This window comes from Canis lupus, chromosome 17 (genome assembly GCF_003254725.2).
Source record: "Canis lupus dingo isolate Sandy chromosome 17, ASM325472v2, whole genome shotgun sequence".
Taxonomy (NCBI): domain Eukaryota; kingdom Metazoa; phylum Chordata; class Mammalia; order Carnivora; family Canidae; genus Canis; species Canis lupus.
In genome coordinates this window covers 63263765-63280201 of record NC_064259.1, presented here as the reverse complement: position 1 = coordinate 63280201, position 16437 = coordinate 63263765, and the positions used below count along the sequence as shown (strand labels likewise).

Genomic DNA, 16437 nt, shown 5'->3' with positions numbered 1-16437 from the left:
AGTTACATGTGTCAATAATCACATGAAAAGTTTTCAACTCTGCGTTGCTTACTTACCTTCCTGCTCACATGCCTCTCTCTCCCTCCTTCCCTCTTCTCTTTCCTCCTGCCTACTGTCTCTCTCAACTTAATGATAGTTATCTTGAGTCTATCAGGCTCTGAGAAAATATATCCCTAGCATTAAGAATAGTACCTTGCACCTGGTAAGTGCTCAATAAATATTTATTGAATAAAGTATTTAAGAGGAAGTGTACCAATATCTCCAATTTATTTTGAAATGCATCAAAAAGTTTAAGTGGTTTTTAAATTTGAACAAGCATCAGAACCATCAGGTTTGTTACAATGTAGATTGTTGGGCCCACCTCTGGAGTTCCTGATTCACTTGGTCTGGGGGCTCGGGTAGGAACCAAAATGGTTTGATGAATAGATAGTAGAATGGAGAGATAGATAATTTGATGAGACAAGTATAGTACAGTGCTAAATATAGAATCTGAGTAGTGGATATATAGGTGTTCACTGTAAAATTCCTTCAATTTTAATGTATGTTTTAGATTTTCCATAATAAAATCATAAAATGTTGAAAAAGAATTATACTGTAACACCCAATGTTTGAATATTTTATTTTAAAGAGCACAAAGCAATTTATATTTCAGATATTTTCTCTCTCTCTCTCTCTCTCTCTCTCTCTCTCAACCACCAAGACAGGCTGAGGATTTTGAGTCTTGGACTTGCCATATTTTAACTAATCAATCATGCTGGGAGCAGTTCTCTGGCAGTCTGGCTTGCATAGGCCTGGAGAAGGTATAAGCTGCTTCATGGATGGAGAGGAACTCCAGAAACTGCCTTCCCCTGGGGTCAAATACTGGGGAGTTGGTGCTCTAAAGGCAGGTGGGAGGGAAAGATTGGAAGTCAAGGAGTGGTCATTCTCTCCAGGAGGAGCCTTAAATTGAAAGAAAATACATGAATGTCCTCAGCCACCAAGAGGCAGGATAACGTCTCCATGTCAGCCCTGAGCCCACACTCTCCCTGCCTCCAGATGTCCCAAAACAAGAACACAGGATCCAATACAGAGTTCTGCGTTTATATGAGGTTGCAAAATAAACCATAAACTACTGTGAGACAAAGTCATATCAGGAATGGAGGATATTCTCAGGCTGGAGAAGCCCTCCAGAGTTGTTTCCAAGCAAGATCAATTAACATGATGCCAAATATCCGTTCTTCCCCTCCAAGAGATCTATGGCCTTGAGCAACAAGAAGGATATGAACTAGATAGAAGAAAGAAAGACCTATCCAAATGCCCAGGTGTGCATTCCTTGGTCAAGGAATCTATGCCATCCCCCTTTAGGAAGGTCCTGAAGCAGCAGCTCTACATGACCATGCTTCTCCAAAAGCACACCAGCAATTGAGACTGTAAGTTTTGTGGCTTACTAGGATATGGTGTGAAGAACGAAGAGGAGGAGGAGGAGGAGGAAGAGTGTGGGGTTGTGGTGACTGCCATAGGGCCAGACAGTCTCGGCTTTAGCTCAGCTACTTGAGAAAGGTCTTCATTTCCCTTCCTGCTGCCTCTCCACCACCCCCAACCTCTACCCTACAGTCACAGGACCAGAGGCAGCTCAGACAGGGAAAGGACAGCAGAGCCTGTGCATCCTCTGTGTCACTTAGGAAAGCCCAAGTGATTTTCTGTCATGCTTTTTCCCTTGTGCCTTTTTAATTAGCTTAATGAAGCCCTCCCATTTGTGGATACATAAACAAAACAAAAGGGGGGAAAAAACAAACAAACAGAACATGAAGAACAAGCAGACAGAAGAAAATAATGTGAGACTGAACAACCCCCGTGACTCAAGCTTCAGGCATGGTCACCTTGTGTACCCCAGGAATGGGTGAGGGGCTGGTTCTAGAGAAGCAATACATCCTGGCCATCCTCCCACAAAGCATCACCAAGGCAGCAGATGAAGGAGTGAGCTACACACTCCTGCTGTGCCAGTGTCCATGGCAGTGGGGTCTCTCTCAGAGCCTACTCCATAGGCAAAGCAAATCCAAGCCTGTCCCCTAAGCACAGTCCTGATGTAGTGTCCAGTGTGCAACCTGACATACCACAGGAGTACAATAAATGCTGGATCCTTTTGTGTGTGAATGTATGACAGCCTCCACTTGTTTACTCTCTCCACTCATACCACTTGCCCCATCTGGAGGGTAGGGGCAAGCTCCTGCCAGGGAGATGGCATGAACATCAGTTCCTGAGTACTCAGTACTCTTGTCACGGAGCTGTCACTCTGCCACCAACATGCTCTCCCTACAGAACAGACCCCACATAGATTTTTCTCCTCTGAATTCTCTGGGAAGATATATTGATCCAGTCCAAGTGACATCAATAGACCCAGGTAACCGAATAAAGCTTCTGGAGTTTGCTTTAAAATATGTATGATTTGGCTTCAAGATACCATCTGGTAGCTTCACCACCCTCCCCTCCCTGGCTCTATTCTATTGTGATTGTCAGACATCATCCTCATTTCAGCTCTGCCCTCCACCTCCCAACCTAAGCACTTCCGGTCCCAGGATGACATGAGAAAGCTGTGGGTAGACATTAAAGGTGAGGGTGACAGGAAATGGAGGAAACTTTGCAATTCCATCCCATATCCCAGAGCAGACATTGTCAACTCCCTGACACAAGGGTTTCCAGAGCTCTGGCCATGACTGCTCAGTTTCTCAAAAGGAAATACTCAGAGACCTATTTCCTTCATAGGTTGAGGGGGTGCACTCTGCCCTCACCCCCTGAGAAGCATCTCTGCACCTATTCAGGAAGCATCTTCTTGGTTTCTTCCAGGAGCTGGAACTGACGATAGCAAAAGCTGAAGGGTGGTTTGTCTCTCCCCAACCCCTACCTGTCTCCCCAGCTACTCCCTCATTTTGCTTCCTGAGGTACCCACAAGATGTAGGTTCACACCAACTACTTTGCCATCCATGAGTCCTGTGACCCAAAGCAGCATTCTATGCTACAGATCCCTCCCTGTAGAGTAGAAAGGATGATACCCACCTCATAGAAAGGTGCAATGATTAACTGAGCCAACATACATGACATGTTTAGCCTACTGCCTGGACCATAGGATTAGTAATAAAAATAATAGCTTCTCTCTGTGGAGCATTCATTTTGCATTAGGCAGTGCTTACATTAACCACCCCAATCCTGATAACCACCCTATGAGATAACTACAATTGTCAGAGTCATTTCACAGATGTGAAATCTGAGGTACATGCCCCAAACCCACAGCTAATAGTTGACAGAGCTGGAATTTGAACCCAGGTATGTTTGGCTCCAGGACTTACGTCCTGAACTACTATGCCAATGTCTCATCCAACACATATCACTTCCCTTCTCCCTTCCTTCCCACCACTCCCCATCTATCATCTCACTAGAAAATTCTTTGCCAGAATATAAAACTTGAAGGACACCTGGGTGGCTCAGTGGTGGAACATCTGCCTTCAGCTCAGGTTGTGACCCCAGGGTCCCAGGATCGAGTCTCACATCAGGCTCCCTATAGGGAACCTGCTTCTCCCTCTGTCTATGTCTCTGCCTCTCTCTCTCTTTTCTCTCATGAAGAAATAAATAAATTTTTAAAAAACCTTGAAAGCAGACAGCAAATTTTTCTGTAAAAGGCAAAATCATAATTATTTTCCGTTCTGCAGGCCATTCAGTCCTGGCCACACAACTCAACTCCACCAGTGCAGTGTGAAAACAGGTATAAATAACAGGCAAATGAATGGGCATGACTGGATTTCAATAAAACTTTATTAACAACATAGGTAGCTGGTTTAGGCCCAAGGGCTATAGTTTGCTAATCATGCTCTAGAGGAAAAAACAGCATAACCCTAGCAAAAGAAACTTAGCGTGAAGAGTACTTGACAAGTAGTAGGTGCTCCTTAAGTAGTGTGGGTTAATTTCAAAGTCATCTCTTTGAATCCAGGCAATAACATGAATAAGTAAACAGTTCTCCAATTACAGTTTTGTAGGAAATCTGATTCTACTCTTACCTGAATTGTCTGTTTTTATGTCTAATCTATGTCAGGAAGGTTCCCTCCTACCTTGAATCATCTGTGAATTGAGATTTTCTTTACTGAGAACTAACAGTTCATTTATTAACCCTAAACCTGCCTCCTCCCCCTCTCTGCACAACTTCACTCACCAAAGACAGGGCCACTGCATCTACCACAGAGGTTCTGTTCTAATGGAAATGAGAAGGATCTGCTACTTCCTCCCCAGGCAATTGAGCCACATGCTGCTGGAAGGGGAAACTCTCAACATTCTTGAGATAAGCTTAAATCCCTGATATGGCAACAAAGACTGCAGCTTTCTGGCCTCCTCCCAGAAGTGAGAAAGCCACTTTGGGTGGAGGAGGTGCCTTCAAAAGAAGTGTCAGTGTAATTCAAGATGCCACTGTGTCAGGATCTTGGGGACAGCCAGTTGGGCAGCTGTGTGGGGGCCCCTTCACCTCCTCTGCAGCTGTTGCCACCAGGGCTCAGCCTGCAAGGGACAGAGAGAACATATTTTCAGCTGATTTGTTTTCATTTGTATTTATTTGTTTGTGGGCATGAGATGCCCATATGGTCCCCAATATAGATTATAGCAAAAAATCAAATCTTGGAGTTGAAATGAAGCCAGAATTAAATGGCTAGGTCTGTGAACCATGTTATCTACAGTCTGAGAGCTTTGGGGAAGGCAGGAAGCAGAGAAAGCTTGGGTTCTAATGATGACAAGTCTAACCACTTGGGCCAACTCCTATTTACTTAGGGCTCCTTTGGCCCTCTCGATTCTTCTCTTTCTCCCTCATACTTCTTTCCAGATCCAGTCTCTGCTCCCCTATTGCCCCACAAGGGCTCTTCCCAAGGCCAGTGGCTCCAGAGGGAGACCAAACCATTGCAACAATATGGCCTTTCCACCAGGTTTAAAAATAGAGAAAGGTGAGGCTGCAGATTACAGCTCAGCATCCATGATTTCCATTGCTTGGGGCATCTCTACCCCAGATCACACTCACCATTTGTGTATCTAACTCCATGACAAAGAGGATGCACCTATCCCTCCTACACTGCCCCACCCCCTAATCCTCCACATTCTTTCTGAGTCTCACCACTTGGCACTTGGCTAGCCACCATTTTATATTCTCTAAATATTCCAGATGTTCCCTCAATAGTTATAAAGGAAACTCATTTAGGTTGGGATTGAGATTCAGATAATAACCATATCTAAAAATGTTGAGGACAAAACAATAATAAATCACTCTCATATTAGCAGTTCATAGTACTCTGTTAGTCATGTCGGATGGGGTTATGCTCAATCCTACTTCACAGCCTTTGCAAGCACATTCCCTTCTTCTGAAATACCTTCCCCCACCACCAACCTCTACATGACTGATACCTTCACATTAGAGGTCTTCAGAACCCGGCTTAAACACCATCTGCGGCAAGGTCTTTTCTTGTCATTTTGGCTAAAGTAATTTTAGAACTGTTCAATAAATATGTATTGCATGAATGAATGGTCTTCATTTTGCAGATGAAGAAACTAAAGCTCACTGTGATTAAAAATTATTCACCGAAGGTCAAAGAGCTGCTTAAAGGCACAAACTGAGGTCTGATGCTAGAATATCAGAATACTTATATATCCCCTGTACTATAAGTGCACTTACAACTTATTTCTTATTCAATATCTATCTACTCTAAGCTTTATGAGGACAGGATCTATATCTGTCATTTTCATTTGTATAGCTCTGTTATCTAGTACAGGGTGTGGTACATCAATATAATTGTACTAATGATTATACAATAGACTAATCAATAAAATGCCATCTAGTTGGGTCTCAATAAATACTTGTTAATAGATTGAGCTCAGGGGCACCTGGGTGGCTCAGTTGGTTAAGCATCTGCTTTTGGCTCAGGTCATGATGCCGGGGTTCTGGCATAGAGCCCCACATGGGCTGAGCAGGGAGCCTACTTCTCTCCCTCTCTCCTGCCACTCCCCCTGTTTGTTCTCCCTCTCTCTCTCAATCTCTGTTAAATAAATAAATAAAATATTTTTTTTAAATAGACCAAGTGCAGTGTACCCAAGACATAGATGCAGATGATATGAGTTTTTAATTATTCCAATCTTCTTTCTTTGAATAGTAAAATAGCTTTTTCCTGGAATGTCCTCTGGATCCAGGAGCCACAAGGATACTAATGGAATTTCTTTGAAAACCTGGAGCAAGAGCAGGGAAAACAAAATCTAATATGAGCAGTTTTTGTGCCACATTATAAATCTCAGCTAATTAGAGGGGTCTTCTCCTTTGGGGTCTTTCATCTAGCATGAATTTCCTTCACTCAGGAATCAAGGTTCATACAGCTCTCTTCCCCAACCCCTCCATTCTCAGGGTAGGCTTTGGTCTGGATCAGGGAAGTCAGGGGCTATTGGCTCTTCTCAAAATAGAGAGTTTCATGGCTGGGAGCAGAAACAGCAATAAAGGCAGAAATTATGAGACTATAGCCAGCAGGGAAATAGAGTGGGAGGCTGCTAACACACCATATCCATCTCTAGAAATTTCATAAGATTTGATCCACTCTCATGTCATATACTAATCTACTTTTTTTCCTTCAGGTTAGATTCTCCTTCATTTTAGTCAACTACTTTTTTGCAAGATCAAGTGCATTTGTTCTCCTAGGCTCTTTCTCCCTCTCTCCATCTGTCCCTCCTCTGCCTTCCATCTAGTGTTTCTCTGTTTAAAAAGGTAGTGTAGTAAGTACACACAGGCTTTGCAGTCACACCAATCTGGGTTTAAATCCTTACTCTATCAGTTATTTGTTATTTGTAAGGAAGTTACCTAAACCTCCTTGAGTCTCAGGGGTTTTTTTATCTGTAAAATGGAGATCATCCTTAAAGGGGTGGTTGTGAGGATTAAACAGTACAAATTGCCTGAAGGTCTTAGCATGTTGCATGACAAACAGTAAGACTTGAGTAAATAGTGGCCACTGTTATTCTCATTACCAGCTTCATTTCTCCCTACCCAGCTCCATCTTTCCCTTCTTCTTTGGCTCTGTGTCTGCACGCAAACACTGCTGGGCTTAAGGAAGTACTGGTCATCTCATTTGGCCCAGTATCTCAAGTTGGTCAAGATGCTTAATTGGCAGCCCTGGTATTTGAGACTTTGTCTCTTTCTCCCTCTTTCATTTCCCCATATCCTTTTCTCATTAAGACATTTGACTTTCCCCAACTTTCCTGAAAATACCTGCTGAGACAGTGACCATCAGCATTGCCTTTCAGTCAGGAACTCCACCTGGATTCTGCTCGGAACAAGTGGCTAAGAGAGCAGGGATGTCTACCACTTAGAGTTTCTCTCACTTTGTCCACCATGTTTAATTCATGTGTGTTGCAGACCTTTTAAAGAGATTCAATGAGCTGTGAAGATCAAGATATGAGCCATACAGATTGTACATTATTGAATTAAGATACTAAATATGGAGCTTAAGTGATGTCAAGGAGGGAATAGTGAAAGTCTTAATGGTTTATAATGATGAAAATCAGGGTGGGTCAAGTCAGTAGCAAATTGAAAAGATGCATGATTTCAAGGAAAAGGCTATTTGTCATAGTAGAATCATCCTCAATTTCTCCCTCTCTCCCATCCGCAGTTCATCACTGAGACCTGTCACTTCTACCTCCAAATAAATCTCGCGCCCACTTCTCTTCATTCCTACTGCCATCACCCAAGGTCAAGCACCCATCTCTGCTTTAACTACTGCAATAGACTCACTTGTCTCTTTGGATCTATCTTGCCCTTCTCTAGTCCAATCTACACTCTTTCTAAAATGTAAACCGAAGCATGCCACTCCTCTGTTTAAAAACTTCCAAAGGCTTCCTGTTGCTCTTATTATAAAATCTAAACCAATTATGGTTTTTGGAGCTCTTCGTGGCCAATCTTATTTCAGTCCATGCTCCTCCTTGCTTACTGTACTCTGGCCATCCTTGTCTCCCTTTCTGTCCCTTCAACATGCTAGGCCAATCCCCACCTTCAGACTCTTGAATTTGCTGTTCCCTCTGTCTGTTTTGCATGGCTAGTGCATTCTCAACACCCAGGCTTTGGTATAGAGCAGACTTTTTCAGCCACTTCTCAATGTAGTTTCCCTCATCATTCCTCAGCTCACCATCCTGCTTATGCTCTCAACAATCTTGCTCATTTTTGTTGACTTTTTTTCTATCTGCTGCATTAGGTCAGAGACTGTTTCTATCTCATTCATGCTATATGCTTGCACTTTTACAGTGCAAATCATATAGTACTTGATCAATAAACATTTGCTGAAAGACTAAATGAATGAAATTGTCACAGAAAGTTCCATTCAAGATCTGATCTTTCATTGAACAATGACAGACTAAAATCATTTCTCACACTCCTTCATTTTCTTGGCTCTAGGCTGAAAATCCACAGTTACCAAGATTATTGAATGTAACATAAAGATACAGGCAGTTGGTCCTCAAAAAAAAAAACAACAAAACTTCCACATTAGTAGAAATAAACCACTTGTTCATTCAATAAATATTCACTGAGTGCTTATGATGTGCCAGACACTGATCAAGCACCCATAATACACTGATGTTTATCACAGCCCAAGTGGAGCTTAGAGTCTGGGAAAGGCAAATGCCAAACATATAAATATATAATTATACCTTGGGTTAAGTGCTCTGAAGGAGAGGAAAAGCTTCATGTTGAGAATAATAATGGGGGAGGCAGAGTGGTCAGGAAATGTCTTTCTGAGAAGATAGAAACATTTAAGCTATAACCTGAAGGATGATGTGTGAATAATAAAAGGGATATGGTCCAAGGGAAAGCATTTGGCTATCTGGATGGCCTGTATCTTAAAGTGGCAGCAAGCAGCTTTGGTTAATACATCTTTGTGGATAAGGCAAAGTGAGGGGCCTTTACTCCAGGGACCAAGAGGAGTCATGCATGGAGCTCTCTGCCACCCTCTCACGCTCTTCTTTAGCCACAAGAGAAATAGATTTTTTAAAATCAATTCTTTTTTCTACAAAAATGACTTTTGCATCCCAAGTCTGGGCATTCTGAGCTCAGAAGGAGCCTGGATAGGTTCTTCCTTTGCCTCAAAAGCTTTGATCTTTGTCTTCATTATGGGTCTTTGGCTCCTTGAAGGATTAGAGCTGATCTGACAAACTTCAGTACATCAATCTCTCCCTATATGGCAAAGATTTGTCTCTCCCATCTCCAGAGAGGAAACCATTTACCTCTTCTGATTCTTCTGTGTGTGGCTGACTGATCCAAATTAGAGCAACACTTAGACATCTATGGCAAAAATTTTCTGGGCACACTTGTTTAGGAAAAACATCTAAATTATTTAATAGTCTATAATTCCTGTCATTATACAAACCTGGGCATGCAGACCAAGTAGGGAGGGAAGAAGAGATAAAAGATCAGTGACCTCTGTAGTTTTCTGGACAGGATCTTCAGTAAGCAACCATTCTATACCATTAGTCATGCCTACAATGAGGACATCCATGGCTTCTCCTCTTGAACCTGGAGGAATCTATAAGGGACATGGACAAAACACTGGACAAGGAGTCCATGTTCAGAGTTCTAGTTGTGCTTATTGGCTACTAGAATTTGTCTCTACCTTGTCACGTGACTGTGAGCAAGTCTCTTTATTTTTCTGAATAATCAGAAGATCCTCTCTTCCTCTGGTAAAATGAAGTCATCAAACTAGACCAAATGTTTTTAATATTCTTTTAGCAGAATAACCCTTCCTTTAGAGGAAATCCTATGTGGAGGCCCAATATATAAAATGGGTAGAATCTACTTATCTTTTGTCCCTTTAGAGGGGTCCCCAGAAGGTGCTATTTGAAATGTCTAGTTCTCCTTGAAATATAACTTGAAAATCACTGAATTAGAAGACTGCATGGTCTTTGATTCTAAAGGATGTGAGGGCTGATTTGCTCCATACTATGGACTGAATTATGTACCCCTAAAATTCATATTTTGAAGCCCTAAATTCCCAGTATGACTGTACTTGGAATTTGAACTTTTAGAAAGTACTTAAACTTAGATTAGGTTATAAACTTAGGGTCTTAGGATTGGCAGACTCTCTTATAAGAGAGACAGGTCTTTCTCCCTCCATGTACATGCACCAAGGAAAGACAGTATGAAGTTGCTGTCTGCAAGCCAGGATGATCACCAGGAAGCAATCACTCAGCACCTTGATCTTGAACTTCCCAGCCTCCAGAATTGGGAGAAAGTGAGTTTCTGTTGTTTAAGCCACCCAGTTGGTGGTATTTTGTTATGGCAGCATAAGCAGACTAATACAGCTGTGGAGTCCATGCCCCTCAGTCTAAGGACAAGTGTGGCTATTGAACTTTGAGTTTGGTTCCTTTAATGTCAATGAATTACTGTCCCAGGTGGAAGGCAAAGGGATGTCCTACTTGCTCCACAAGGATTTCCCCATCCACTCTAACCACACAGGTATCTTTCTTCCCTGCACTCTTCCTGCCCCCGTGTTTTGTTTATCTTTTAGTTGAATAAGGAAAATCAACCTAACTTAAAATCACACAGGCAATTAGGTCTTTCCAGTGCTCCCTCCTAATGCATATTTTATTATTCTGTCCAATAATCTTTGCTGACTCCCCATTAGGTATCAAATAAAGAACAAAATGAAAAAAAAAAAGTCACACACCCCATCCTTGCCTTCCATAGCTTCCCTGCAGGTAAGGTAGGCTATAGACCACTCATGGATCCCATGACGCACTTGTGTTTTTCTACTTCTGCATGTTATTTACTATATGTACAGTAAGTTTACTTCATCTGGGATGCCTCCTTTATCACCTTTTGTTATCTAATCCTGCCCATCTTTCAAGATCCAGCTCATGGGATCCCTGGGTGGCGCAGCGGTTTGGCGCCTGCCTTTGGCCCAGGGCGCGATCCTGGAGACCTGGGATCGAATCCCACATCGGGCATCCCGGTGCATGGAGCCTGCTTCTCCCTCTTCTCTGCCTCTCTCTCTCTCTCTCTACCATAAATAAATGAAAATTAAAAAAAAAAAAAAAAAAAAGATCCAGCTCATATGCCACTTTCTCCATGAGAGATTTCCGGAAATCTTTAGTTGGAAGAATTATCTACCTTTTTTACACCTTTGTCAGTGGTGACTGACTATGCTGACCATGTGACAAAGCACCTATATTTCCACTATGACTATTGGGCAACTTCTTAAATCCTCTTCTAGGTGGCAAATATCTTAAGGATAAGGACCATGTCTTATTCATCTTTCAATCTTATATACTGCCTGGCATGATGCCTTGCAATTAGAAGGTGCTCAATAAATAATGGTTAAGTGGTTGAATGGATGGATGGATATATGAATTTGAGAATAACTGTATCTGATTAGGTTGGGGATTATTTAAGTATAGATAGAGCTTTTAATATGCCCATGGATAAAAGAGGAAGCATGAACCTGGAATATGTGATGAGTTTAGGGGCAGATGTCAGAGATGAATGTATAGTAATTCATAACTCATTCAACAGCTACACATTTGTTAAGCACTAACGATATGCCAGGAACTATTATGCAGCTGGTGAGCAAAATAGACAAGATTCTTGCTTTCTTGAAACTTCTGATGTAGTGGAAGAAAGAGATATCAAAGAAACACTTGAATATATATGAAATAATATAACTAGTGGCTTGGTATATAAAGGAAAAAAAGTTGCTCTAAGAAAGAATGAGAGAGAAACCTAATTGAGATTGAGGGGCTAGGAACGGGCTCTCTAAGGAGGTGGCATCTTGGATAAAGATGAACTAGTTTAAGATCTGAAAGGTGATTTGGAGCCAGCCGGGCTTAAAGCCAGACAAAGGTCCTGAGGCAGGAAACTGATGCCTGTAATGAACTGCAAGGTGAGGAGGGTCAAACAGAACTGGTGGGGAATTGGTAAGAGAGGAAGAAAATGGGTAGCTGAGGGCCTGATCACACAGGACCCTCCAGGTGAGGAGTCTGATTTATTCTAAGTGTGGTAGAAAGTCACTGAAGGGTTTCAGCAATGGAAGGACATGGCCCTTCCTCACTTTGGCTGCTATACAGTGAAAAAGAATGGACCAGAACAGGCCTGGCAGACTATAGTCCTAACAGACTATAGTTAGGAAACTATTGCAAGCAAGAATCTAAAGTGGCTGAGGCTGAAGGGATGGTAGTGGATATGGAAAGAAGCAGCAGAACCAAAGAAACATTTTGGAAGTATAATATCTTAAGTCACTTATTGATACCTAATATGTCATATACCATACCCACTATATTCTCTTATTTATTGACCATGCCTCGCAACAATGTCTTATAAGTCCATGAGAGCAACAAGTCACCTTAAACATTGCTGAATCCCAATGCCCATAACACTGGTTGACATATAGTAAGTGCTGACTAAATATTTGGTGAGTAAACGTATAATGGAATGATTTATAAATAGAAGTAAAGTGAAAAATAAAGTGTAGAGAATGAATTCCAGGAGGACAGAGATGATATTTATCGAAAGGAGAAAAAAAATGAGAAGCTGTTTGGGGGGGGATAAGATCAAAAATTTATTTTTTGACATGTGAAGTTTTATGGGTTTCTATGAGACATCCAAAGTGATATTGAGGTCTGGGGATAGAAATTTAGGCAATATCTACACAGCATTTGAAGCCATGGGATCATCTAGGACAGGATTTCTTGACCTAAAGTCCACAATGGCCAATGGGTTTGTGCATAAATACTCAGGGGATCCATGAACTTGTATGAGAAAAATATTATGTCTTCATTTTTTACTAAATTCTAACAAATTTAGCATTCAATTATGAATGTAGGCAACAAATTACAGCAGTATATACCTGTGAATTTGTCCATAATGAAGAGTACAGATGATTTCATACCACATTACAACTGTTAGAGACATCTTGCTATATCATTTGTGCTTAACACTACTTCAACTTTATGGAAGTCATTGGACTCACCATCAGATCTTATCATTTAACACATTGGCCAAAAAAGTACATATATTCCTACATCACAAATTTGGGTTTTTTATGTTTTGATAAATGTTTACATGTTTTTCAAAATAATGGATTTCCTTTCTTGTTCTATGTATTTTGGTTAATACATTTAAAATCACTGGGGCTAGAGCTGGGGTTCCATCTAGCTGGGCTGATGGAATGGAACAGCATCAAGTACCTTCAGGAGAAACTTCAGTGGGACCTGGAGGCAGTATCCATGGAAGCAGAGGACACTACTCTCAACTGTTGCATGCCCCACTCCAAGTTCTGATGGTTCAGCCAAGTTCAAGGTGAAGACACTGCTTCAGAACCATGGGCTGGTGAACATGTGCTCAGTAGAAAGGCTCCTGCATATCCATGCCTTTGAGCAGAAAACCCTGACCCCAGAGCAGTGATCTCATAAGCAGCAGAAATAAGAGACCAAGACAAGCATGGCCATTAAATTATGAATCATGGCAAAAATTTAAAAAGTGAATAAAATAAAATAAAGTAGCATTACTGTGAGAAAGGATACATAGGCTTGACCAGCCCGCCAGAGGCTCTGTATCACAGAACAAGTTCAGAGGACCTGGAAGGGGCTAATGACCATGTCTAGGGAAGAAGTTGCTACTGGAAAGGCAGGGACTGACTGTCTGAGAAATGGGGGTTGGAGGGGAAGCAGCCACGGGGTGAGGGAAGCTGACTAGAGAATCTAACTAGATCAAACTAAGGAGGACATGGTCAAGATCAAGAGAAGCGGGAAGCTATAGAAAGCTTACTAGTTGGAGAGCAGAGAAGAACAAGAGCTCCAGGATTTGACCAGGGGACTTGACACCCAAAGGAGAGTAGAGAGAGAAGTCTGGAAATAAAATGCCAGGAAATACTACTACGGCCAGTGAAGGGCCTATCTTTAGCTGGAGACTATGGGACATGTCTTCCAGAAAGCAACTGGAGATTCTCAAGCTGGATGTGAGGATGCCTGGGGCAGGTGCATCAGTGAGAGGGTGACTGGGCTGGGAGGCCAGGGATCTAGGTCCTGTCTTTGACCAACTCTGTGACTTTGATCTAGTTGTTCCTTGGGTGGTACTGTTTCCCTATCCTATAGCTGAGGGGGTTGAACTAGGAGATCTTTAAGATCAATACAGACAGCGCAGTACTTCAATACAGACAGTGCAGGATTTGGTCAATGCTCTGTTCTAGGCCTGCTGTGATACTGGCTAGCTGGTCACACTGAACCAATGCCTTTCTCCCTCTGGGCCTCCAACTCCTAAAATTGGGAGATTAACCAAATGTCTTCTTGGACCTTTCCAGCACTGTTATCAGGGGCTGTTTGTTAAACATAAACAAACAAACATAAAAGGCTGGGGAGCCCAGCCAAAACGGCCCTGATTTTGACTGACAAAGTCAAAAGAGACTTTACTGGGCTGCAGATGAACAAGAAAGGGGGAACCAGGAAGTGGACCCAGCCTCTCTGAGCCTCTCTCCTTTGTTCTCTCCTTGTCTACTTATTGAGACTTCTTTCACAAACACCTCATGGTGCTTACCTGCTTCTAAATCTGTTGTTTCCCACCTTCTCCTCTAACTCATAAACTGTGAGCTCCTTAGACTAGGGATGTTGCCTTAAGGATTCACTTTTCATCTCTACTGCCTGGCTTAATAAATATTTGCTGAATGAATGAACAATATAACAGTTTTGTGAATTAATAGCATAACAATTATATACCAAATTACTTTGAGAAAAATTATTTGATTGGGGCAACAGTAAGTGAAATGCAAATAAAGGGTTTGATACAGCTGTGTGCATACTACAAATGGGCTAAGGTTAATAGGTAGTGAGCATCAAATTTTGTTAAGGGATTAATTATGTTCCTCCACATTACCTACCAGTATGTCTCCACATCCTAAAGAAAAATAATTTTTATAAGTAATTCACTCTAATCATTCTATGGGAAGTAAGGTCTGCCAGCAGAAAATCAATTAAATGCTGATCTCACTGTCAGATTTCAAGCCTCTGGCTGATCCTCTCTTCTGCTTCCAGTTTCAGGATTAGTAACTGAACCACTGCCTACTCAAGCTTGAAGACAGGTTGCAGATAGATTCTCCTTGAGCTGGAGCTTAAGCTTCAAGTTCCAACTGATTTTACCAAAAATTCCTATGGTAAGGTATTAAGCCTTAGCCCAACCAATAACACAGGGGCTCATGGTTTTCCATTTGCTGTGTGTGCACAGCCACTTCATGAACATCAACAGAGATGTGGCTAAGGCTAGGAAGATTTGGATTTTCCTAGGTCTCCTGGGTCTTTGCCAGAGATATCTCCAGTCCTTTGGATGCTTGAAGAGAAGATACCCTGAATCAGATTACACCAGCTGTCATATAGAGGTCAGAGAGTTAAACTGAGGAAATGAGAATGTTTTAGAAACTGTTTATATATAAGGAACTGAAAATCACTTCAGCTAACTTAAGAAAAGCATTTGTTGTGATGATACAGGGAAATTCAGAGAACCAAATTGTATCTTGGGGAAAGGAGAAGATAGATGGCACAGAGATATGGAGTTAGTGAAAAGGTTAAGGAAGTAGAGATAGCAACTGGATGGCTCCTTGAGAAAGTTCAGCAATAAAACAGAGAAATGAGTCAGTAACCCAAGGGAGTATTGGAGAAGAAAAGGTTCTTGGAATGTAAATTAAGAAATAACAGTCAGAAGAGGAGCAAATAGGGAACAGAGAGATGAGATAATTGATGCACAGTAGATGCTCAATAAATACATGCAAATTAATGAGAACCACCTGGGATAAAGAGCATTAAAGTTAAATCTGACTCAAGGGATGCTGAGCATATTTTCTACATTTTTATCCTCATGTTAGGTGACTACTCTCTGGCTCCTTAAGCACTGCAGTGTGAGATTCAGGCATTACCCTAGAGGAAATTAATGGCCCTTCCAGAACTATAACCAGGGAGCAGGGAGACATTGCTGCAGTCCTCAAAGCCATGGGCAATTCCTGATGCCAGCTGCCTTGTGAGACCAGACAAACATGAGGAGACCAGAACGTAAGCAGCAACAGCCACAGTCACATTTCCTAATTGACACCATGAATCATTATCAACCAGACACGAGTTCCAGTAGAAGCTGGTCTTTGTCTCACAGGGGACTCTTCCCAGCCAGTTTCTGAAGAAGGGGCCGGTAGTTCAGGCTAATTATTCCAGCCATCATACTGGAGTTAAAGAAGCTAAGTAAACCAGATGTTTTAGGGGCATTTTGGTTGCAAGGAAGAGACGTTCATTTTAGCTAACTTGAATATATTGGAATTTATTTTAAGGACCCAGGGGAATATCACACAATAGAATTGTTTTTAAAAAATGACAATGGGCCTTATAGGAAATGGGGAGTTGATGTGTTCTCATTCTCCATCCTTTCTCCACCCCAAACCT

General features: G+C 41.8%; 1 pseudogene; it reads left to right on the top strand.

Moving 5' to 3' along the window:
- The first annotated feature begins 13185 nt into the window (after positions 1-13185).
- Positions 13186-13447, top strand: LOC118351180 (bolA-like protein 2; annotated as a pseudogene).
- Positions 13448-16437: the final 2990 nt, after the last annotated feature.